Source organism: Lemur catta, chromosome 22 (assembly GCF_020740605.2).
Source record: "Lemur catta isolate mLemCat1 chromosome 22, mLemCat1.pri, whole genome shotgun sequence".
NCBI lineage: Eukaryota > Metazoa > Chordata > Mammalia > Primates > Lemuridae > Lemur > Lemur catta.
In genome coordinates, this window is record NC_059149.1 from 25,183,326 (window position 1) to 25,207,185 (window position 23,860).

Here is a 23,860-nt window from a genome sequence, read left to right on the forward strand (position 1 = left end):
GGAGAATAGCAGCCTACCATCTTTGCAGCTGAAAAGTCTCCTCAAAATATGTCTGAGTGAGAGCATTCAATGGCTTCTAAAGCAAATAAATAGCTTTAAAAAAAAGGATTCTGTAAATGGCATGCCACTTCAAGGCTGTGGATCAACGCAATTAAAATATCAGCTGTAAACCATTTACTATGCACCTTGACGGGAAATGCAGAACTGAATAATAACTGTCTAATTTGTTGGGGATGGTTATAAAAGATAAACTCTCCAGGGCATCAGGATTCTGAAGAGTTGGTGAATAAAACTGCCTAGCCCCGAGGAGCCCAGCAAACAATATTATAGAGATCCAGTAAAATTTTAAGCATTAAAAAACTCTTTCCGACTCTTTAGTGCCCAACTCAATCCATGCTCAGAAAGCCTAATTACTGAAATTGTATGTGAAGAAATGGAAAGCACATACCTAGGTTATTGAAAGGCAATTATCTCTCCACACAGAAGGAAATTCTTCTATGACACCTACAAAGGTTATTAAGAAATTGTGCTAATATGCAAAATGTCGAGAGGGCAGAATCGAGTCGAAAACACATCCCTAGAATAAATGGATAGGATGTAGCAGAGGATTTGGAGCGTGGTAAATGAATAGTGCACTTAAAACTGAACATGAATTGGCCAATTAGCAAGAAGATTACTGTTTGTCAAGTTTAGACTTATTTAAAGAACAGATTGTTACAGCACCATCAGCGAGAGTAGGCAGTATTTCCGGAGAAATTAATCTTTGAATGTGCAGTGGTTGGTTTGTAGAACTTCAGTTATAAGAGAAGGAAATGGCAGTTCCCAAGGAGTGAGACCCAAGTCATTTCAGAGGTCATTGTTGGAGCCAAAGAAGAATGGCACTTTTGATTTGAAGGTGATTTTGTGCCATTATGTCTGAACCAAATGTATGCGAAGACGGAATGGGTGATTGCGTGGTAAAATTTTAAGGGGCACAGAAAAGACTTTTATTCCAAATACTCTCAAACACAGTGTACTGCCCGACAGCTTCACTGATTTTTCTACCAACTAGAGATTCATTTAACTTCCCATATGGTCTCATATCAGACATTGTTCTCTTCTTGCAAGCTTGGATCAACTGCTTACCAGTCCTGCGTGCCTTACAGTGAATCAGTTCATGGATACCTCCTAGTTCCTAGCTAACATAAACTAATATAAGGTAAACTGGGGCAGCAGCAGATCTCATGAGGGTAAAATGAACACTGTAAGTTGGGTTGTTCATAACCCGGGGACTGCCTGTATATAGTAAATTATTGTTAACTGTAGTCACCCTACTATACTGTGAGACACTAGAGCTTACTCCTATCTAACTGCATTTTTGTACCCATTAACCAACCTCTCTTCACATCCCCCAGCCCTACCCTTCCCAGCCTCTCGTAACCATCATTCTACTGTCTGTCTCCATGAGGTCAACTTTGTTAGCTCCCACACTGGAGTTAGAACATGCAATATTTATCTTTCTGTGCCTGGCTTATTTCACTTAACACAATGACCTCCATCCACATTGCTGCAAATGATGGGATTTCATTCTTTTTTATGGCTGAATAGTATTCCATTGCATATATATATATATATATATATACCACATTTTCTTCACCCATTCATCTGTTGATGGACACTCAGATGGATTCTATATCTTGGCTATTGTGAGTAGTGCTGCAATAAACATAGGGTGCAGGTGTCCCTTTGATATTCTGATTTCTTTTTCTTGGGGTAAATACCCCATAGTGGGGTTGCTGGATCATATGTAGTTCTATTTTTAATTCTTTGAGAAACCTCTGTTTTTCATAATGGCTGTACGAATTTACAGTCCCACAAACAGCATACAAGGGTTCCCTTTTCTCTGCACCCTTGCCAGCATTTGTTATTTTTTGTCTTTTTAATAATAGCTATTCTAACTGGGGTGAGGTGGTATTTCATTGTGGTTTTGATTTGCATTTCCCTGATAATCAGTGATGTTGAGCGTTTTTAATATACCTTTTGGCCATTTGTATGACACATGACTTTTGCCTTTATTAAGTAAGAAACCTCAGAAGAGGGTGCTAAATATTTATGAGCATGCTTAGTAAAGCTTTGTGTGATCTATTTGTTACAATTAATGAAACATATTGATCCATTATTATTAACTAATTTTTTTAAAAAAACAATTAAACAAAAACGGAATAGAAATAAACATTCTAACATTTTCTGCCTGTGAGCCAATGGATTTTCTTGCATACTGCAGGTGTAATATTAATGCATGAAACAACTCCCAGAATGCACTGCTGCTAAGACTCTTTCTGACTCCTTACTCGTGCCCTGGATATGATACTCTCCCTCTCTCATCTCCTTCCCCAACCAGTGTTTTCTGGGATTTTCTGTCTCTGCCTGAGTGGAGAAACATGGTGGGTTGTAGACAGGTGGAGATGAGAGCAGGACCACACAAATCCAGGTAATTCCCAGAGAAGGGCACATGGGATAGAGAACACCTGTCTGCCTATTTTAGGTTCCTCTGAACCTGGGCCTGTGAGCCAGGGCACATTTGTTAGGGAGGTACCAACTCTCTTCATCTCTGGTTTTGCAGATGGTGTCTAATTTTTGAGCCAACCCCGGGTGTGCCGTGAGTTAAAGCATGGTGGGTTATTCTCAGCCCTCCTCCGTCTGCTTTATAATTAGTGTCACTTCTTCCAAGACTCTGGCATTGAGTTGTCAGTCCTAGTTTGTAACTGGCTTCCCTGTGGCTTTGGGGGCATTTGAGCAAGAAGTTGGGAAAGGCTGCCTCGAGGCCATTAGCCAGACGCCCATTTAGAACCAGAAGTCTCTTTGTCTTGCTATGGAAATTCCCCCCAAATAACTCTACTTGGGGATTGAGAGAGCCTAATGAGGTAGAGGGACTGGCTGGATGACAATAAGAGCCGGCCAGATTAAATATGTCATAAGAAATAAAACAGACTCTGAGTAGCCAAAAAGGCACTGCAGAAAATACACACTTTGCTCGCTGGGAAAAGGCAGGTTTGTTCATCTGGCTGCAGCAAGGGAAGGTGGACCCCACAGGATCCCCGGACATCTCAGTAGGAGGGAGTGGGTGGGGGCTTCTGGAAGGTTCTGGTCTGTTCTGGGTGATTCTACCAAGGGTTTAAGGCAGCTAGGGTCAGGGCTGGATTGGATTTTGTCTAGAGGTAAAGACATTTAGGTGATGGGACATATTAATAATTGTTACCTTGGAGGCAAGAAGATGAGAGCAAGTTATCATTGACAAAAAAGGAGTAGCAACACATTCCATGGTGCTTTATGAAGCTATAAGTTAAAGCAAGAATATTTTATCACATATTCTGCTCAAATACCAATGAAGGTTTTTTTTTTTTTTACTTTAAGAAAAACAATAAACAAACAGGAGCCAGTGCATACGTTGGAAGAGGGGGATGTTGAGTCTTTTTGTCGTGCAGAGTGGCATTATTTATGAGTTGCTTCACCTGGGGTCGTAAGGTGGCTTTCTTGGATCATCACTTGCCCTCTGGGAAGACGTTTCCGTGCTGTCGGGACCACCACAGCCTGGCTGCAGCACCGCTTTCCACCTTATTCAATGAGCCTATGACCACGGGTGCTGTTTTTATCATTGCGTATTACAGATGTGGAAACTGAGGGAAAAGAGAGGTCCACGACCCCTGTTGCCCTCATGTTGTTAACGGCTGCACGACTAGAGCCTGAGGAGGGGAGGGGAGGACTTCCCTGTCGTTCTTCCAGGTGTGTCAGGTACATGTGCCTTTGGCCCGATGCAGTCTTGATATGTTCTAAACCGATAATGGATTTACTTTTTGAATTGTGATAGAATTGTCTGATGTGGCGGGTGCTAAAAACCTAGGCCAGGAAACGCCGATGATACATTAGGCTTCTGTGACTCTTCGTCGTCATTGTGCTGCTTGGTGGCCTTGGATAAAACTGTACCTTGGATTGTAGCTGGAACTTAGAGAGCAAGACCCAAGAGATCTGGTGACAGTTGCCAAGCAAGGGAGTTGTATGTTAATAAGGGAAGCTCTTCTGCCTAAGAGGACAGGTAAGTTGTTCACCCCATTATCTCATTTTCTGGGTTACAGGGGGAGCGCATCTCACGGTCTGAGGCCACCGAACAGCGACCCCTGTAGGAGGCTGTAAGGAAGGTCACTGGTCTTGCTCCTTGGTGGCTGCAGGGTGGTCGCCTTGAGCTCCGAAGCACACAGGTGGGTGATGTGACCGTGTGCCGGATGGGGATGTGCACATTTCTACTTGGTTTCTATTTCCATCTCCAAAACTCTCTCTGTTGAGTTTTCAAGTAGCGGCAACCCCTTCCTGCTTAGAGACCAGGCCACCCCTCTCCAAATGGAAAGGCAGGTGGATGTGTCTCCATTCTTTCACTAGGTTTTACCACTGCGTACATGTGAATTGGGGTGGGAAAGAAATGTCTTTTTTCAAATTTTGCGACTTGAAGACGTTTTCTTCTTGAAGAAGAATTCTATTGGGCAGCGCTGGTTTAGGACAAGGACAGTGCGATAGACTGAATGTGTATTTGCTCAGCTACCGAGATGAGATGAGATGAGATGCTGCCCCTCTATACACGCGCTAAATATAGGCAAAGGGGGAGGGCTGCAAGGACAAAAACTAAATAACATTCACCTCTGGAAGTTCAATAACTGATGATTTGTGTTTTCTTCTTCGTGCCTCTCCAGATCCTCTCATTCTTCATTACCTAACATGCATGACTTGCATATTTTTAAAACATAGGCTTTACGTGTCCACAAAGAGAGCACTTGTGTGATTTGGAGCTTGTCTCATTGATGGGAGGCCTAAGCCTCTGAGCCTCAATAGGGAAGAAGACGAAGGTCACGGGCTCAGTTTGAACACTGTGAGCACAGAGCAGGATCGCGTCCTCCAGCAGGGACACAAGCTGCTTCAGCCAGTGTCACTTCAACATCCTTCTAAGAGGATGTTCCAAATCCTGTCCTTCAAGTCCTTAGGGCGATCCCACAAACACCACTGTGACTTCGAATTGAGAGAGATCAAAGTCTGTTTCTGTTGCCACATTGTCATCCCTTTGGAAAAGTCCTGTATTAATCGAGTCCCACCCCCTACACACACACCCTTCCCTCCCCATGTCTCATACCCCCATAGTCAAACATGTCCCTTTCTAGCAAGACTGGTTTTCCTTCTATCCTCTGAGAGCATCACCCCTCTTCTGTGGCTCCCAAATGCTCACTGCCCTGTCTGGAGGGATCATACACATCCATTAACCGTAAAATGAATTTCCTTGAAATTAATCCACCTAGCGATCAAATTAGTGGCCAATTTGCCTGAAATTTTGTATTCAAACTTTGTGATGTTAACCATTTTTAAAAGCACATCTGGATTGATTTTGTACTTATAAAAATTGTTATCAATTGTTTCAAAATGGGATTGCCTATTGTTCTGGGTAAAATTTTCTGTATGATGTCACTTTAAGGACTTTTTTTTTTTTTTTTTTGGCTTGCCTAAAGGTGCTTTCTTTCAAATTGCAGGCTCCTAAAAGCAAATTCCGAGCTAAACTGAGAAATTTCACACAATATTTATCAAATTTATCCTTTTTATTCTTCACGCCTTATTCTTGAAGATCTGTTTTTATTTTCTACTGTGTGCACCTGTGCACTCATCTGTTTATTAACCAAATTAGCACAAACTCATAATTTATTCTATTTTTGAGGTATTGACGTTTTGACAAGAATGAAGCTGTGAAATAGATGGATCTGAACTGTTCTAAACAACATTATATTTTTTTGAGACACCTGGTTGATAAAATGATAGTAGATTCTGAAATATTAAATATCATTGCCAAATGTATGCACTTCTAGAAAAGTCTAAGATGTCCTTCTTCTTTTCCTATTCCATTTTCTATGCTTTAAAACCTTTGTAAATCTTCAAGATGTCCCTCTCGCCCTTAATTAACCCTGTTTGGCACAAATTCTTGCTTCTTTTGCTATCCTTTCAATCCTAAATGTAATTCCTACAATAGTTTCTAAGGTTTTCCCATATTCTCTAGTTGTTTTGTACAATGTTTCCCTCATGTATTTTTCTAGGTGTTAAATTATATTTGTGATGGATTTTTTTTTTCTTCTACTTCTATTGTATTTGCTTCAGCACTAAACAGCACTATTTCAACAAGGGGCTGGTTAGTTTTTGCTAGGTGCAAGTATTTTATAGAAAGTCCCTGAGCTTATTTTCTTTTGAAATGAAAACTTGAATGTCCCATATGAATTTATATTTATATTTGTATTTTTTCAAAATGTAACATGCTTCCTATATTAAGAAAATAAGATGGATTTTACTCTTTTGCTATTTAAATTTTTTGTGAAACGTCAAATTTTCTGTGGGACAACAGCGTTCCATGATTATTTTTAAAAATAATAAACTAATGATTTTGGAAGGCTGGAAAGCTGTGCCAATGTGTAAAAGCACTGATTTATGTCACCAATATGACTTAAGTCCTGCAACTGCAGAGTACCCCAACGTTGGCAGGTACACAGAATACAATTTGGTATCTTTTCAATGTAAGTGCTGTGGTCCTGCAAGATGGGGAGTTTGCAAAGAACTCAGAAGGAAGCAGTATATTGGTTGGTGGAGTCCAGTCTAGTCGTGAAGTAACGGGGCTGGCTGTTCAGAGCTTCATTAGCTCCAATCTGCAGATAAAGGTTAATTAGGCAAGAGCTTATCTTGAACTCTGGGGACTTCAGTTATCAAATCAATCCTATTTGCAGGATATGGACTTGGAATCCCCAGATGCCCCAAGGCTAATAAAAGAAGTTTAGATTATATGACTGGGTCATGGGGGGAAATGTTCTAAGCTTTATAACTTTGTATCTTATGAATATATCAAAATCTCTGTCCATATGCAACCTCATCCCGCTGAGAAGGGAATCCAAATACACTCGGGAAGATGGCCCCAGGTAGCTTTGCAAGGCAAAGTGTGCCCTTAATGCACAAGGGTTCTTCATCCAGGTAGATTAAAAATCAACCATAGAGGTGATGACATAAATTAATAAATACATAGAATTAATATTTTTGTGTTTGATTTTAGAGTAATTTATAATATAATATAGATGAGAAGGTGGCATATCATTCACCTTTGGGTTTAATTTTAAACGTGTGTCGAATGTGCTAGTTTCCTACTGCTGCCGTAACAAGTTACAACAGACTTAGCACCTTAAAACAATACACATTTATTATCTCACAGTGTGTGCAGGTGAGAAGTTCAACCCTGGTCTCGCTTCGCAGCTCGATTCATATTTGCTGGACTGAAGTAAGATACGGCCGGCTTCTCGGTGATCAAAGACTTGATTCAGTCTTGTTTCTTGTGAGGCTTAGAGGGAAAGTTTTCTTCATAATCCTTAGTTAACCATAAATTTAAATTTGCCCATTCCCTAAGTGCATTCACTAGTTAATTGAGGCTTTATTGTAGGAAGGGGATAAAACTTCCCCAGATCGCACTGTCTGAAGGCTGCCTTGGATGTGCCATGCTCGCCTTTCAGCTTGCTATCAGCTAATCATCAAGTAGATATGTGTATTTAGAGATGAGCTTAAGAGTATTAACAAGTGTTGGTTCTGGCTTTGCCACGCATTAATGGTATGGCCTTGGGCATATTACTTGTCCTCTCTTAGCATTAATTTATCCTTTGTAAAAACATAAAACTGCACTTACTGCATAGGGTTTTGTGAGATTAATGAATATTATGTGTATAAAACTTTTAGCATGATGCCTGGCAAACACCTGATGATCAATATTAATTTCTAGTATTAAATATTCGTTTCTGTTATTATCAACCATAACCCCCTCCCAAAGTTCATAGTGACTTTGATAGAATGCTGCTTTAGCAATTCATTCTAATAAAATGAAATGTGACAGGCACTTCCAGCAATAATGGAATCTTCAGGCTTCCCGAATTGCTCTGCGCTAAAAATAAAGCCTTCGGGATTCGTTTTCTTTGAATGCACAATTAGACAGTCCTACAGAGAAAATGCAATGGACTTTACTGATTCTTCTTGTCAACAGAGTCAGATTTCAAAGATGAAGGTCAAGGTGTTGAAGAAAACAGATCTGGATGTCCCAACCAGAAAAATTGATTCTACCAAAGATATTTGACGGTAGGTTATTGGGTCATTTTCTCATGTGATTTCCCTTGGATAAATGCTCTTGAACGTTTCTAGCCTAATTCTACCGTTTCTGGGTCTGACTTAAATGCTTCTCTTACGTAGCCTCCACCCAAGTAACACGGTTGGTTTCAATTGCACCCCTCCTAAAAATGGCTGGCCACCAGCAGGAGATGTGCCGGTCACTCTCCTGTCCATTTTGTGTCATGTTATAACCTCTCCGTCTCACTGGAAGCTCCTTAAGAACAAGGGAACAACAGATAAGTTGTTATGCTCCACAGCCCCTGGCCCATAAAAAATATTCAAAAAATATTAAATTAAATTGCTAAATGAAGAAATATCTGGAGGCCCTCTTTTTCGGTGCCCTGAGGTCCTTCTCACTCACATGATGTTCAATATGAATATTTTCCGATCGTTAGCCAAATGTTCCTTGTTCCCAGGGGGTCACTGAATAAACAGCAATGGAAACTATGGGCTTTAGGGTAGAGGATGGAGGGGGCTGAAAGGGGGAGAACAGCAAACTCTCGATTCAGTTGAATTGAAAGGTTCAAGCGTGTTTTGAGAACATCATTTTCCCTGACCTTCTGCTGCCGCTATATTGTTTTCACGTACAAGTTTTCCCATCTCAGCCCAGTGATTTTACCAGGGTGCTGATCCCTCAAACTATCTGGCCCATGAACAAATAAGGTCATGGTTCATTGAGAAGATTTCAAGGGTATTTATTTCCTGGATGGATAAATCATTTTCCATAAGCACCTAGCAAGGTGGATGTGAGATGATCTCCCGCTTTGCTAAGCATCTGCTAACAAACTCAAAACCAAAAACACGATGCTCAGTGATATTACTTTGTTCATCCATCCTTTGCATCATTAGGCTGTAGTGGTTTAGAGTAAAGACCGTCTTGCCCATCCTACTTTGAAGCTCCTGGATTCCTAAGCAACCTTCAAAGGAGTAATAGACATATTTGAACCACTTTTAATATTTTTAAAAAAACAATGGATCAGACCCATGAAAACAGAACTTCCTTGAAATATTAATTCCATTGACATTACAACTGAAGATACCTATGTCTCTCTTTGTGCCAGAGAGATCAGGGACTATAAATTAAGTAAGCAAGAAGAGATATAATAAGGCATCTGTGTGTAGATGACACTTTATAACAAATTGATTAAAAGCCTGGAATTCTTTGGATTAAAAAAAAAACAAACCCTAATGGAAACAGAACATTTACCGGCAGTGCGGCTCTAAAAGCTAACTCCAACAGTGAGCTTCCTTTGTTTTGGATGAAATCTCTATCTTCAGCTAATCAGAAGCTGCGATTGTCGATTCTAAATGCCTTCTATTTTTAAATATTAAAAAACTCATATTACTTAATACTCACAGTAGATCATATCTTTCAAAATAACAGGACCAAAAAGAGAAAATATTATAAGGGCGAATCTGCGTGGTAAAAAGTTTGGAAACCAGTGTGCATTACTGTGCCTGGCATATCATCAAGATTTAATTTATGTTTGTTGAGTGAGTACATTAAGGGAACAACCTCGTCATTAGAAAGATTAAAAGGATGAAGTCCTAAAAGCTAACCCGATCTGGTACAATGCACATTATCTGGGTGATGGGCACTCATAACTTTGGCTCAAACTGTACAGAAGCAATTTATGTAACCAAAACATGTGTACCCCCAAAATACTCTGAAATTAAAAAAAAAAAAAAAAGTTAACCTTCTCACAGTCATTCAACCGGCAGGAGGCAGAGCAAGTCTCAAAGCAAAACAGCACATCATTCTACAAGGAAACTGCTGGCTGGATTGGGAAAGAAGAGACTTATCTTCAGTTTAGCTCAGCCTACTCTCTGAATCAGCCTGGTTTCTTCTTGCATAAGAGAATAGCCAATGCAAAAGCTTTGTTTTCCAACTTTAGAGGATGTCTCCTTACTAAAGTCAAAGCCGTTTGAGGGGTCATTTCACCAGATGGATGCCAAATGATCACAGTAGCTAAATGAGCAGGACTAGAAAACATCGCCCTTCTTACCAGTGTCAGTAGACCTCGGTACCCTGGAAATCGGCCATCAGTGTCTGCTGCCCTGAGGACCTATGGACTGAAAAATGCTATAAGGACACAGCCTCTGTGAGGGAAATATCATTTCACTGTACTTTCTGCATTTGTATAATTTAATTAATTCACAACAGAAGTTACACCAATGGCTCCCATTTTAGCTAAGTCTCCATGGAGACGCGGTGACTGATGGCCGCAGAATCCTCTGCCCCTAACATAAGATGCTGGTAACGTCTTGTTCATCAGTTTCTTTCCTCCATCCCGGGTCCTAACTAATGCAAACGGTTGTGTCCCCTGCAGGGAACACAGAGGATGCTGATTTGCTAGAGTCTTTATCACAATTCCAATAATAAGTTTCTGCTCACAGGCAACAGCTCTGTGAACATATTAAGTTATATTTGCTGAAAAAGTTATGTGATGTGTCATAAAGTTACATGAGGTTTTCTAGGTTCTTAATATATATCATTGTATTTTTTGCCATCCTTCCCGCAAAAAAAAGCAGCGGAAATTAAATGCCTATCTCACCAATTAGTAATCTTCTAGCAGATCCATTGAAAATGGCATTTTCCATCATGTTAGCCCACTTCAGAACTCCTGCAAAGCTTTCCTGGAACTTTAGAAAGTGTTGGGATTTTAAAGCTTACCCCAAAACCCAGCACTTCCCCACACCCAAGGGAAATGAGTGCATATAAACATCAAAAGACTAACACGTCCTTGCGGGAATCCCTCCTGGATGGAACTGGAGACCATTCTACTAAGTGAAGTACGGCAAGAATGGAAAAACAGACACCACATGTGCTCAGTACTAAACTGGAACTAATTGATCAACACTTACGCACATATGGAAGTAAAACTCAACGGAATCACGTAGGTGGGAGTGGGGAAGAGGGCATGGGTAAATTCACAGCGAACACGTACAATGCACACTATCTGGGAGAAGGGCACACTTACAGCTTTAACTGTACAAAAGCAATTCATGTAACCAAAACATTTGTACCCCCATAATATTCTGAAATAAAAATAAAGAAGTCCTGATAAATGAGTCTTGGAAACACGTGAAGTGAAAGAATCAGATACAAAAGGTCACATATTGTATGATTCCATTTATTCATATATGAAGTGTCCAGACACAGCAAAGCCAAAGAGACGGAAAGTAGACTCATGGTTGCCAGGGACCAGGGGGAGGCGAGAGGAGGGAGTGCCACTAGTGGGCACGAGGCTTCTTTGGGAAGTGATGAAAATGCTCTGGAATTCCATAGTGGTGACAGCGCGCAATTTTGTGAATACACTAAAATATGGACTCTGGGTGGTGGTGATGATGTGTCAGTGTAGGTTCGTGGGCTGTAGCAAATGGACCACTCTGGGTGACATGGTTTTAGTGGGGGAGACGGTGCCTGTGGGGGGCGGGGGCAGGAGATCTAAGGGAACTCTTTGTGCCTTCTGCTCAATTTAGCTATGGACCTAAAACTGCTCTGAAAAATAAAGTTTACTAGAAAAAGAGCACTATATGCATGGTGTTTTAGGAGTCATGAGGAGGAAAGCAATTTATTCTGCCTTTGAAAAATTGGAGAACAATTCATAGAGGTGGGTGTTAGCCAAACTACTGAGTGTCTCCATTTATCAGTAGTTTTAGTTGCCAAACACTGCAATTATTTACTTGTCACCGACTGGAAAGAACATGAACTTCAGAGGCAGACAATCCTCATTCCAAGCCCTAGTCCTGCCACCACGTGACCTTAACAAATTACTTGTGTCACAGTTTCCTCATTCGTAAAGGTGGAAATAATTAATTTGGGGGGAAATATCAACCTCATAGAAGTGTTTGAGTATTAAATAATCTGTTACGTAATTAAAACTCCTTGCATAGTGCCTGACAGAATAGACACTCAGAAACTATTATTTCCTACGCCCTCCTATTCCCTCCCTTTGTTCTTCAATGGTGCTGTGTTGAGAATAAAATAATATAAAATTTAAGATATTTCTTTAAATGTTTCAAAAAGTTAAAGCCACTACCCAACATTGAAACATTTAAAATACATCTTTTGTGAGATTTACCAAGTTTGCCTTATCTTCAGTGTTTGTTTACTTCTTCCCTAAAACTGCAGGCTGTCTGAGACAGGAGCCGTGGGGTACCCATCGCTATTTCTGTCAGAACACCCAGTGCCTTGTATTTCAGAGGGCGGATAATCAGGGAATAATCAGGGATTGTCAACTGTACCATGATTGTAAGTTTCCCAGGTAGGGTTTCTTAACCCAAGCTTCAGAGGATCTACGTGTTCCTTGAAATGCTATGGAAAATGTTGCATCATGAGCACAAGCTATGTATTTGTAAGGATAAGCTACAAAAGAAGGTCCATAGCTTTCACCAGATTTTCAAAGGGGCCGTCTCTAAAAAAGCGTCCTAGATGGTTGAAGTATCTACTTAACTAACTGCTAAAGTTCTCAGGGCACTGCATGACACGTGAGCCTTCAAAATGCCTTTACAGAATGGCAATAATGATGCTAATAATGGCAATAATGATGCTAATGTCGGAGGGACACTGAGTATGGGAGGATATCTCTGCTTCCTTCTCAGGCAGACGCCGTAAAATTTAAAAAAGAAAAAAAAAACCTATAAATATTTCATTTAAGAGCTAATCCCTCCCTAGATTCACTTACAGACAAAAAAAGTAGTTAGGTTTTACGATTGTTCTCTCTTTTCATCATCCAGTTTTGCAGCATGTGCCGCTGCTGAGCTCCCGGGGGACACTTAATGATCAATCCAATGCTACAAGAGACACCAGGGGCAGAGTATGGGATAGAGACTGTTAATCATGCCAGACTACAGAAAGAGACGGCTTGTTCTCTGCCAAGGAGACCTCACGCTGGGCAGCGAAACAGAAAGGATAAATAAATTGTGGTGTATCCATACAGTGGAATCTCAAGCAAAGGAAGAAAGCTAGAATGCCCCACATAGTAGTGGATTAAAGTTGGTGACATCAGCATGAAGTCATGCTTAGCTTTATATAGCTACAGACAGTTACACATGGAAATACTTACAGATACTATATATATGGGCTAGTAAATACATGAATATTGCATTTCCTTGCTCTGTCAGCTGAGGCAGCCTAGAAGCAATGACTCCCCAATCTAGTGCCCAGGTTTTGGTTTCCAATATCATTCTCCATTAACAGGAACCGGGCTCTTTGGAGAAATGGCTGCTTCTAGGACTAGAGCAGGAAATATACAAGATGCACATGGAGCATCTTATAACACCAGAAAGTAAGAAAGTGCTCAAAACAAAAACAGAAAGCTACATTGTTGGAGGCATGTCAAAGGGACACAGGAGCCAACTGAAAGAGCTTCCAATGACCAAAGCTGGAACAATGTGAGCAACAAAATACATAAAGGTGTGTTAACTTATAATCCGAAGTACAAAATAAATATCCATGTGTGCATACTGATATAAATAAATTGAATAATTAAATAAATACATTAATGAGGAAAACAGGCAAATCTCCCATGCAGAAGTATTCCAAATAATTTATGTCAATACTCTGCGCTTGAGGAGGTGGAGCATAACTCTCTACTCCTTGAAGAGTACATTTCTGAAAAGGGGAAATAAATGAGCAACTTTGTAGTCCAGAAACCTGAAAAACAGTATCCCAGGCAGGCAGTTAAGCTCTGCACCAACAGTGGTAAGTCACGCTGACAGTGTGTACCCTGGGTAGGATGTGAGGAGAAGGGCATTTTACCTTGGGCTTCCTCCCAAAAACCAGTAACTTCAATCTAAGCACGAGAAAATCATCAGACAAATCTCAGTTTGACAGTCCTTCAACAAAATACCTGACCAGTCAGTACTCCTCGAAACTGTCAAGGTCATCAAAAACAATGACAGTCTTAGAAACTGTCACAGCGGAGGGGAGCTTAAGGAGACATGACAACTAAATGTCACATGGCTTCCTGGATGTGATCCTGGGACTATGAAAGGGCATTAGGGAAAAATTAAGGGAACCTGAGTAAAGTATGGAAGTATGGACTTCAGTTAATAATAACTAATGAGTATTGGTTCATTAATTGTAACAAATGTACTAATTAATATAAAATGTTGGTGATAATGGAAGCTGGATGTAAGGTATGTAAGAGAACTCTTTGTACTATATTTGCAATTTTTTTCACAAATTTAAAACTGTTGAAAAATAAAAAAGTTATTTTTTTAATTTCCCCCAAAACATTAATAGTGATAAAGAGGGATATTACATAATAATAAGAGGGACAAATCATCAAAAATGATAGAATAGTCATGAGCTTCTGTAATTGTTTGCATAACCTTGAAGTACACATAGCAAAATCTGACCCAACTGCAAGGAAGCATCAACATTATCCAAAGCCAAGCGAGAGACTGGCACATCTCAAGCAGAAACAGAGTGATCAGGCAGATGAAGTGCTGGCTCTGAGCTGTGTGGAAATGGGCTAGTTGAAACCAAATGGAATCTTTCCCCCTTTCTCATTAGCAGGAGGGATGCCCCTGAACTCACCTTCCGTGGCTTACTCATAGCCCCCATGAGGTGAGTCAGTAACAATATCCCCACATGCCAGGTGGCTAACATTGCCAACCACTCCTGACAGATCTGGCCCCCAAATCCAGACAGCCTGGCATCTGGCGTCCTATTTACTTCTCCAGTGACAAGCTGCTTTTCCACTCTCACCCAGCGAAAGGGGAAGCCACAACTGGAAGTTGTCCCTCTACTCGGGAGGAAGACCCTCACCGCTGGGCAGTGGCAGCTCATCCTGTTGGGGGTGGTGGAAGGATGGAGGTGACCTCCGATTTTTCCCTCTCACTTAACTTTGGCCTCTTAAGTCTTCCCGGTAAAACCCATTCTCGGATCCACGTCTTCTAGCAGTGCTGTGGAGTTCACCCCACACCGGGGTGGTGACAGGTGCGCATCCAGGTAGGGACCCACCTGATTTGACAGTTAGGAACATAGAAGAGATCCACCTCACCGAGCAGTCACCAAAACCAAAAGTTGGTACTTAAAAAAGAAAAACTAATAAAATAAACAGGGCTAGTTGTAAAAAATACAAAAACAAAAAACAAGCAGAGAAAAGGTACAACAATATACATCAAGAATGAAAAAGAGACCATAATTACAGATACTGAGAATAAATTTATACCAAGAACTATTAAAGATTCGGTAAAATGGATTTTTTTCTGAAATACAAAAATGTTTTAAATTGACTCCATGATGGAGAGAAAGACCGGAGGAAGTCAACAGCCATTTGAAAAATTCTATCAGTGCTCAAGTCTCCCGCACAGTCACCCTCCCACAAGACATGGGGCCCAGATGGTTTTATTAATTATTTTTTCTAAGCCTTCAAGGGGCAGATAAATAATCTGTCTTTATTAAACTGTTTCAGAGACAAGAAAAAATGAGCATGTACTCTACTAATTTTAGGAGCTAATTTATAAGACTAGTTCTATATCAAAACTAGACAATTATAGAAAAGTAAATTACATGCAAATCTCACTTATATCCAAAGATGCAAAAATCCTAAATAAAACGCTTATCTTTTATCCTTTCTTGTGTCTTACCCAACAGCCCCGGGAGTCCCCTCAGGACGCGGCTCCTGCTCACTGTGTAGGGGGTTGGGAGGGTGTGACCCCAGGATCTAGCGCTGGGAGTAAGGAAAGTATGATAAGACCATGGGTCTTTAACTCTAGACTATTCTCAAATTTCCTTGCTATGTTAACTCATTTGCCTCCTTCCAGGGCCTGTTCTCATGGCAAAAAAGTCCCACATTAACATTAAACGACTTTTTGTCAGCCATATGAACAAACGACATCACCAACCTGTACTTTCACTCTTATCTCTGAGAGCAGAAGGTTTCATTTCAGCTCATCATGCTGAATTCCAAGTATTGTCCTTGGACTTCCTAAAGAGGCAGCATATGGTCTATAAAGACAAAGACAGGTTCAGGAACCTCCAAAATTCACAAGGCCTTGGCCAAGCACCACTTAAAGAGTTTGATTTGCCATGTAACTTCTGGAGAGATGGTATTTATTTTATGAAGATAGTTTTTCTCCTCTGCAAGGGCAGCTGAAAAATGGAAAGGAGTGACATTCAGCATGGATGTGTGGATTATTCATTGGCAATGGCAGAAAGGTAATGTAGCTTGGAGTAGAAATTCACATGGAAGATAAACTCAGATCATGAAACCCAGAAAATCAGTTATCCAAATACACATAGTTTGAATATGTGTATTCTATTAGGCTAAACATGTTTAAATGTGTCCTCTTAAGCTAACTAGAACTGCTATTGCCTATTTCCTAAAAGGAGAAGTTTGTAGGCGGCCATGGATACCTGGGAATAAACGGAGAGAGTGTCTGGAATATGCAGTTGACGGCATCTTTGATCAGAGGACTGTGCCAAAGCCCGTGTGCCGTCTCTCTGTCGTATCCTGAGCTAAGCAAACTGAAACCACACTGCTGGCTCCTCGCTGTGAAACTACAATACTCTTGGGACCTTATCTTCAGTTTGCAAGCTGTCGAACAAGACCCCCACAGGCCTGTTACCACTGGGGCCAGGATGTGGATTTGTCTGCACTAGAACTCTAACCTCCACCCTCATTCACTCAGCTCCAGCCCAGCTGCAGACAGATAATTTCTGATAATGCTTCTTTTTTCTATCTGTGTTGATTTTTACTCACTATTTACTTTGGCAACACATGCTGAGACCTCAGCAGCTTGGGCCTAGCAGAGATGAAAAATGCCTGAACCAGATGAGGGAAGAGCTGTGGGATATGATCAAACTCCACCGGTTGGCTCAGAAAAGGACAGTCACATGTCCAGGCACACTTTGCCAAAACCAAGTTTCTCTGAGGAATATAAACTCCATGAAAGCAGGGACTTTTTTTTTTCTGTTTTGTGCATAGCTGCATCCCCAGAGTCTGGGTAAGTACATGGCACACTATGGACACTTGCTAAATATTTGTTACACAAATTTAAGTTCCAATTCTGGAAGCAAGCAGGACCGGGTGTCCAGTCAGAAGTGTGAGACTGACACTGATGAGTGTGTCACACACAGAGGATCAGGAGTCGGACCTCTTGCAGGGTCCCATCCGGACAGCCTCTTTGTTGATGTCAGGACATAAACCACTGAAAATTCCCCTGGGTCAAAGAAAAACTGGAATTGCAAAGTAAAAAGAAAACTACACGTAGCCTTATGACATTCTGCTACATTGCAAGGATACGTTTTTAAAAATCTCACAAACTCCTATCAATACACCCCCATACAAAGAGCACTGGGCTGTTAGATGGAATATACTTCTATTGCATTTAGCCAATAAATTTTGAAATATGTTTGTTATAGCAGCAAGTATCACCTTAAATGTTAAACCAAGGGATACAGAATATAGGTGATCCAACACACGGAAAGGCGATGGGGATTCCCAGGACAATTTCAAGGGAGGTCCCAGCTAGGCAGTGGTTTTTAGTCCAGATTAGAAATGAATACAGAGGACTCCAGGAGGGATGACATCGAGAAAAAAAAAATAAAGAAAAAAAGAAAAAGTGGGGGAAGAAAAAGTGAGTGGGAACTGGTGAGATTGTGAGAAAAATTAGATCAAGAGGTATTTTGCATTGTTCGCCAAAGATACATAAATGGCAAGAAATTCTAAGAAAGCCGAGGAAAAAGAAAAATTGGAGGAAATTTACTTTGGGAAATAAAAGTTGACACAGAAATGTAAACATAATATCCTACTTGGCTCATCTGAGGGCAATATTTACATAGTCACAATATTGCACACACTGAGTGCTGATCTAAGCAAAAATGTGTTCGAATTCTGCTGTGAGGATGTATGTGTGTGTTAAATGATGTAAGAATGCTAAATCTCTGGCTTCCATCATAAGAAGCCATCAGATAATTTTTATAGGATAGAAAACTGAAAAATCAGGAAATAGTAATTTAAGTATCTGCTTTAGAACAATCAAAGTAAATGACAAGAGAAGAATTTACAGCGGTTGCCTCTAGGAAGTATCGATAGTGACCTGGGGAGGGGAAAGAAGGGTTAGAAGGTTGCTCTTTGTCATCGGAAACATTATACTACCATTCGACTTTTAAAAATATGGACATGCACGACTTTGACAAAAATGAATAAATACGAAAAACATAAGAATAGAATCCAGTCGTATCAAGCATAGCCAATTCTCAGCCTAGCTGCGGCACACTTTTAAAATGCCTTATGTTCAAGAAAAGGATACATTTACCTTGATTGCAGGAGGTAAAAAAATCAATGTGCTCTCACATGGCCTTTTGCAGAGTCAAATGATTCTTTGGATTTTGGGGGGTTTTGTCCTTAAAAAAGAAACTGCTAAGAGAATAAAAAGGGACTATGTGCTGAATGTTAGCTAGAATTATTTATCATGGGACTAGAATCTAAGACGTGTGCATTGTAGTCACCAAAATGATCATTCAGAGTTGTCATTGAGAGCCATTAGATGGGTCTGGGATGTGATAATGAAATGCCACCTCAGCCTATATTTTGAGGTGTGAAAAGCCTTTTTCTATAAAAACCTGCCCAGTGGGCACATTTGAGCTATTGCCAAACCCACATCAGTTAGTGAAAAATATAAATGATGTACACACAGTTTGTCCCTCGCAAAAAAAGAGTGAAGAACGCACGAACAGGGTGTCATGAGCTTGTCAGCCAGAGGCCCCGTATTCCCAAAAGAACCCCAAACTCACACATCCCATCCCCCTGTCAGACCCTGTGTTTGACTGTATGTCCAAATAGTAGACTCAGGAAACATGGCCATGATGAGATTTGGCAGTGAAAGGAGAGAACAGTAAAACTCAGAATTAGTTGGGCTTCACTGTCTCTCACCAGCCAGCCGCGTCCTGCTTGAATTCTTCCCACTACCATTCTTTACTCCCTTACGTGTCCATCACCTCCCCCTCTCTTAGGGCCTGCAGCGCCCCAGCAAGGGAGCTCTGAGAAGCCTGAAGGTCATTCCAGACCCGACTTCTTTCCCCCAGCCCCACCCGTGGAGCTCCTGGAAGGAAATTCTGTTAACACGTATGAGAAGGTGAGTGTTCTTACTGCTTTCTGGGAAATGCAAACATTCAAACTGTTGCTCCCAGGCCATGCTTGGCAAATGTGCAAGGCTGGTTTTGGAATTCAAGCTAAGCAAAGCCAGCACCAGCCTTTCCTGAGGTGTTGACGGTGTGCTTTGCGTGGGTCACCTGAAAGTCAAGCAGAAAGGGATGCCATTCCATCCCGGCCCCAGCCGGCACGGGCTGGGGGTGAGCAAGTCGTCACCTTGTGAGACGGTCCCATCGGAAGAGAAAACGTGTCCTCACTGAAATCTGAGAAGCTATATTAATCCAGAGAGACTGAAGAACTTGCCTTCTGCTCTGGGTCTGCTCCGGGTCTCTCCCCCCACCCTCCTCCTCACCTCCCCTCCTCCTCCTCCTCCTCCTCCTCCTCTTTCTCCTTTATAAGGGTGAGTTACCAAGGGGGAAAAAACGGCTCGTGTCCCATCTGCTTACCCACTCCTGCCCCTGTGAGTGGGAGGGCAACCTCGTTTCTAAGCTCATTACATGAAAGAATGAAAGAAAAGGAGACCACCCCGCAAAGGGAGAGATTTAAACTTAAACCAGTACAGCCTTCATCCCTCCCTATTTGCTACTTCCCAGCAAGGACTCCAGCCTCACATGCTCCATGGCAGGGCAAGGACGACTGCTCTCGTCCAGCCCTCTGAAGGTACACTGTGCTTCCCTTTAGGGACTATCAAGTGACAAAACAAACTGAAAAGATTCCTTTGCAAACTTCACCCCCACGAGTGAGACTCCGCAGAAAAGCATGTCAGAAAGTGCCTCCGGATATTGTGCTCTGGGAGCTTAAGTGGCCTCTGCATTTAGAGTGAGTGGATTTCATGAACCCTTGACAGATCGTCAAGCCAAGATAGGGGGTCAAGTCTAAATGCAGAACTTGCAATCTGATTTTTGAAAGGCACTTGCATAGCAACAAAGGCTTTCCTTTTGTTAAAACCATTAGGGGCAGGGATTAAATGTTCCAATCCAATTTTGCGTATCAAATTCTGCTCTCGTTCCAGCTCTTCATCACAAGAAACCATCTTTGGCCTGCAAATATTTTTCCTTTTGGGTCCTTCGGTTCAGGAACCGAAGAACTAGCCAAAACCCTGGTTATAAAAACAGCATGTGATTGAGCACCTGCTAAATTCCCACACGATTGTGGCAAGTCCTGATCTACCTGTTACTTCTGTACAGATGCTTCTGAATTTAAGACCCATGTCTCTTGAACCGAGGTCCTGGGAAATCATAAACTATTTTAGTGCCTCCAGAGTGGCATTTATTGACACGTGCTTAGACATACAGGGGACATTACAGGCAAAGAAATACTCTATTACTAGTTAGAGCTTCGAGCTCAACCCCTGGGATGGGCTCCCAGCTGTGGAGAGCTGTTCCCAGGCAGTGTTCATAGCCTAGACCAGTGGTTTGCAAACTTTTTGGTCTCAGGGCTATTTATGTTCTTAAAATTGATTCACATTTCTAAAAAGTTTTTGTTTATGTGAGCTACATTCATCAATATTTACCATACTAGAAATTAACACTGAGAAAATTTTTAAATATTTCATAATTCCTTTAAAAAGAACAACAATAAAACCATCCCATGTAAACACACATGACACATTTTTATTAAATATAACTACAGTTTCTAAAACAAAAGCAATAGTGAGAACGGTGGCATTGCTTTACATTTTGACGAATCTCTTTAATGTCTGGCTGGAAGGCAGTTGTAATCTCATGTTTGCTTCTGCATTCAATCTGTTGCAAGATGTTGTTTTAGTTAAACTATACTTTAAAAAATCAGACCTCAAACAAATATTTAATTGGAAAAAGAAGGTGTTTTTCATATCCTTTTTAGATAATTGCAGTTATTCTTCTTCATTCTACACAATAGTTCAATAAACAATATTTCCTTGAAGCAAAGTAGGATATGGAATTATGCCGATGAACTTTTTGTTATTGCTATGGCTTAACATCCCTGGGTCTATTTTGCATTTTGAATGGATCTCTTACTCATGCTTGATTTTGCAACATCACAGAGTAGTTGTTTGGAAAATATTGATTCACTAAGTTCTGCACATCTTCCAAATGGTGACACATTTCAATATTACATTATCAAAAATAATCACATTTGTCAGTATGACCACTGATCTCATTAGAAATGCCTTCAAAGTTGGGAAACTTGAGCTAACAGTGATAGATACAAGGTTTTCAAAATTCCATTTTTCTAACGTCAACTATTCTCTTAAAGGTTTGACTTTTATCATGGGCACCAAATCCAGCCAAGTTTTTTTTTTGGAGTGACCAGACTCACCTTGTTAATTTTCAAGAAAATGTCTGTAAATATCCAAGTCTGAATAATTATAGTTTGTCAGTCATTCTTTAAGTAAAAATAATGTCCCATGTTAAAAAAAAAAAAAAGAAAGAAAGAAAGAAAAGCAACCAGTTTAGTTCAAAGACTCACACAAATGCTTTTCCTGAAGATAATCATCTTTGAGTCTTCAGCAGAAGTTCTTTACATATATTTCCCATTTGGTCACACCAACTATTAAAAACATGTTTATTCAAAGGTCAAGATTTAATAAAATTAGCAATTCGTACTTCTTCATCAAGGACATCCTTAATTGAAACTGGTTCTTCTTTTCCCTGAGAGTCTATGTGGTGAAGACTCAGAGACTACAAGTGCAATTTGATGCCACTCCCTGGATTCCCTCTAAAGCGTCAGGATTTCATCTGCCCTGGTTTCGGCACCATCGGGGCAAATGTCAACACAATTGGAAAAGATAAATAATGCCTTGATATTATAATGAAAATAGTTTTGACTTCACAGATTCTTTTGAAAGGGTTTCAGGAAGCCCCCCCACAGGGTACTTTGGACTACACTTTGAGAACCACTGGTCTATGTGAAAGGATGGTCTAAGGGCTGGTCAAAGTCAACCCAGGTGCTATTGTTCCCAGTGAATAATCAACAAAGTTCCAGAAAATCTCTGCACCTAAGTGAGGAGGCTGTTTCCAATCTTCTCCCTCTGTCCTAAGACCAGTATCTCAAGACAATTTTCAAATGTCTCTTCAATGCTTTCCCCAGAAGTTGTTTTAATATTTTATTTTCCAAGGTCACTTTTTGGTTTTAAAACTGTATTATGTATATTTTCAAACATACTTAGAAGAGTTTAAAAAAAAATTGGATGGGGGAGGTGGAGCATTAGGCTTAGAGGCCTCCACTGCCTTGGGTTCCCACGTAAGCAAACTAAAACCCAACTGAATGTTAGCCAGTAAAACAAAACTGAAGCTTTAACCAATCACAAACTTGCCAACTAACCTCCAACTGGAGCCTTTGCCAGTCAGAAACCATCTCTAATTAAGGATTCTCCACTTTAGCCAAATATTTTCTTTTTCTTCCTTCCAGGAACACCTTATAAAAGTGTTCTCTTCGCACCCTCTTAGTGGAGCCTGAGCCCACTTGCAGTCTCACTTGCGCTGCCTGGTTTATGAACTGCTGAAGGCTCAAATAAACATTTAAATGTGCCTTAGTTTATCTGTTAACAGAAGCTAAGAAAATATCATAAAGAACCTCCATATATCCTTTACCTAAATCAGCAGTTAATGAGATTATGCCCTACTTGCTTTATGTATTCATTTTCTCCTTACTAAAGTATTTTAAAGCAAATTCCAGACACCATGTCATGTCACTGTACACAACTGAAAAGGCATCTCTGAAAGTACGACTTCTTATGTCAACTCGATGCCATTATCACGTGTAATAAAATTAACCATCATTCCTTTGTTTCATACAATGTCCAGTCCATAAAAAATTTTCCCAGTTGTCTCAAAAAGGTCATTTACGTTTGGTTGATTCAGATCAGAATGCAAAGTCCACTCACTACCTTTGGGTATTAGGTCTGAAGTCACTTTTAATATCGAGTTTTCCTTTCTTAATAGTTTCTATGCCAGTCATTGATCGACACGTTGCAGAAACCAAGTCAGCCACCTCTAAAATGTTGCACGTTCTGAATTTGCATCTTTGCGGTGTTAACTTGTTTCTCTACCTTTGTGTTTTCTGAAAATGAGAGCTAGCCCTGTAAGTCTGATTCAATTCAGTTTCAATTCTTTTTTTTAAGAATCTTTCATGGGTAGTGCTATGAGCTTCATATCACATCACACCAGGAGGTGCACGTTGCCTAGACGTCCCTTAGCAATGCGTGATGGATCGATGCATGCAGAAGGAGGCAGTCTGGTCTCTCCTCCCCTCCCCAGTTATAAAGCCTCCCATCCGCCTTTCGTCTGGCGCTTCATCTATTGGAGATCATTAACCGCTGCAAAACAGTGATTTTACAGCATCGCGTTTTTAGCGGGAGCTCTTCTGTAATAAATGACTCTTTGTCTCGTCATCTAAGGCTTTGTGATCATCCTGAAATATAGCTCATAAGAAATGACAGAATAAATGTCTAATCCTTTCCTTTTAGTTTCCAGTTTTTGTGAGAAGTTATTTTTGCTTGAGTTCCTTCCTTCCAATGAGGTTTTTCTTTTTTTTTAGTATCATTTTGAACTCCTGGCTTTTTATATAGTCAA

The 23,860-nt window shown here is 40.6% G+C and overlaps 1 long non-coding RNA gene across 4 annotated transcripts in view; it reads left to right on the plus strand.

The window, feature by feature from the left end:
• LOC123626645 overlaps positions 1 to 23,595 on the plus strand; it is a 34,569-nt gene extending 10,974 nt beyond the window's left edge. For 3 of the 4 annotated variants that reach the window (XR_006730952.1, XR_006730955.1, XR_006730953.1), the window contains 4 exons: positions 4,113 to 4,235; positions 8,072 to 8,163; positions 19,166 to 19,287; positions 23,410 to 23,595. This is a non-coding gene — a long non-coding RNA (uncharacterized LOC123626645). Of the gene's footprint in view, positions 1 to 4,112; positions 4,236 to 8,071; positions 8,164 to 16,537; positions 16,757 to 19,165; positions 19,288 to 23,409 lie in introns of those variants that run through there. The other variant, XR_006730954.1, reaches the window with a different exon arrangement.
• Positions 23,596 to 23,860: the final 265 nt, after the last annotated feature.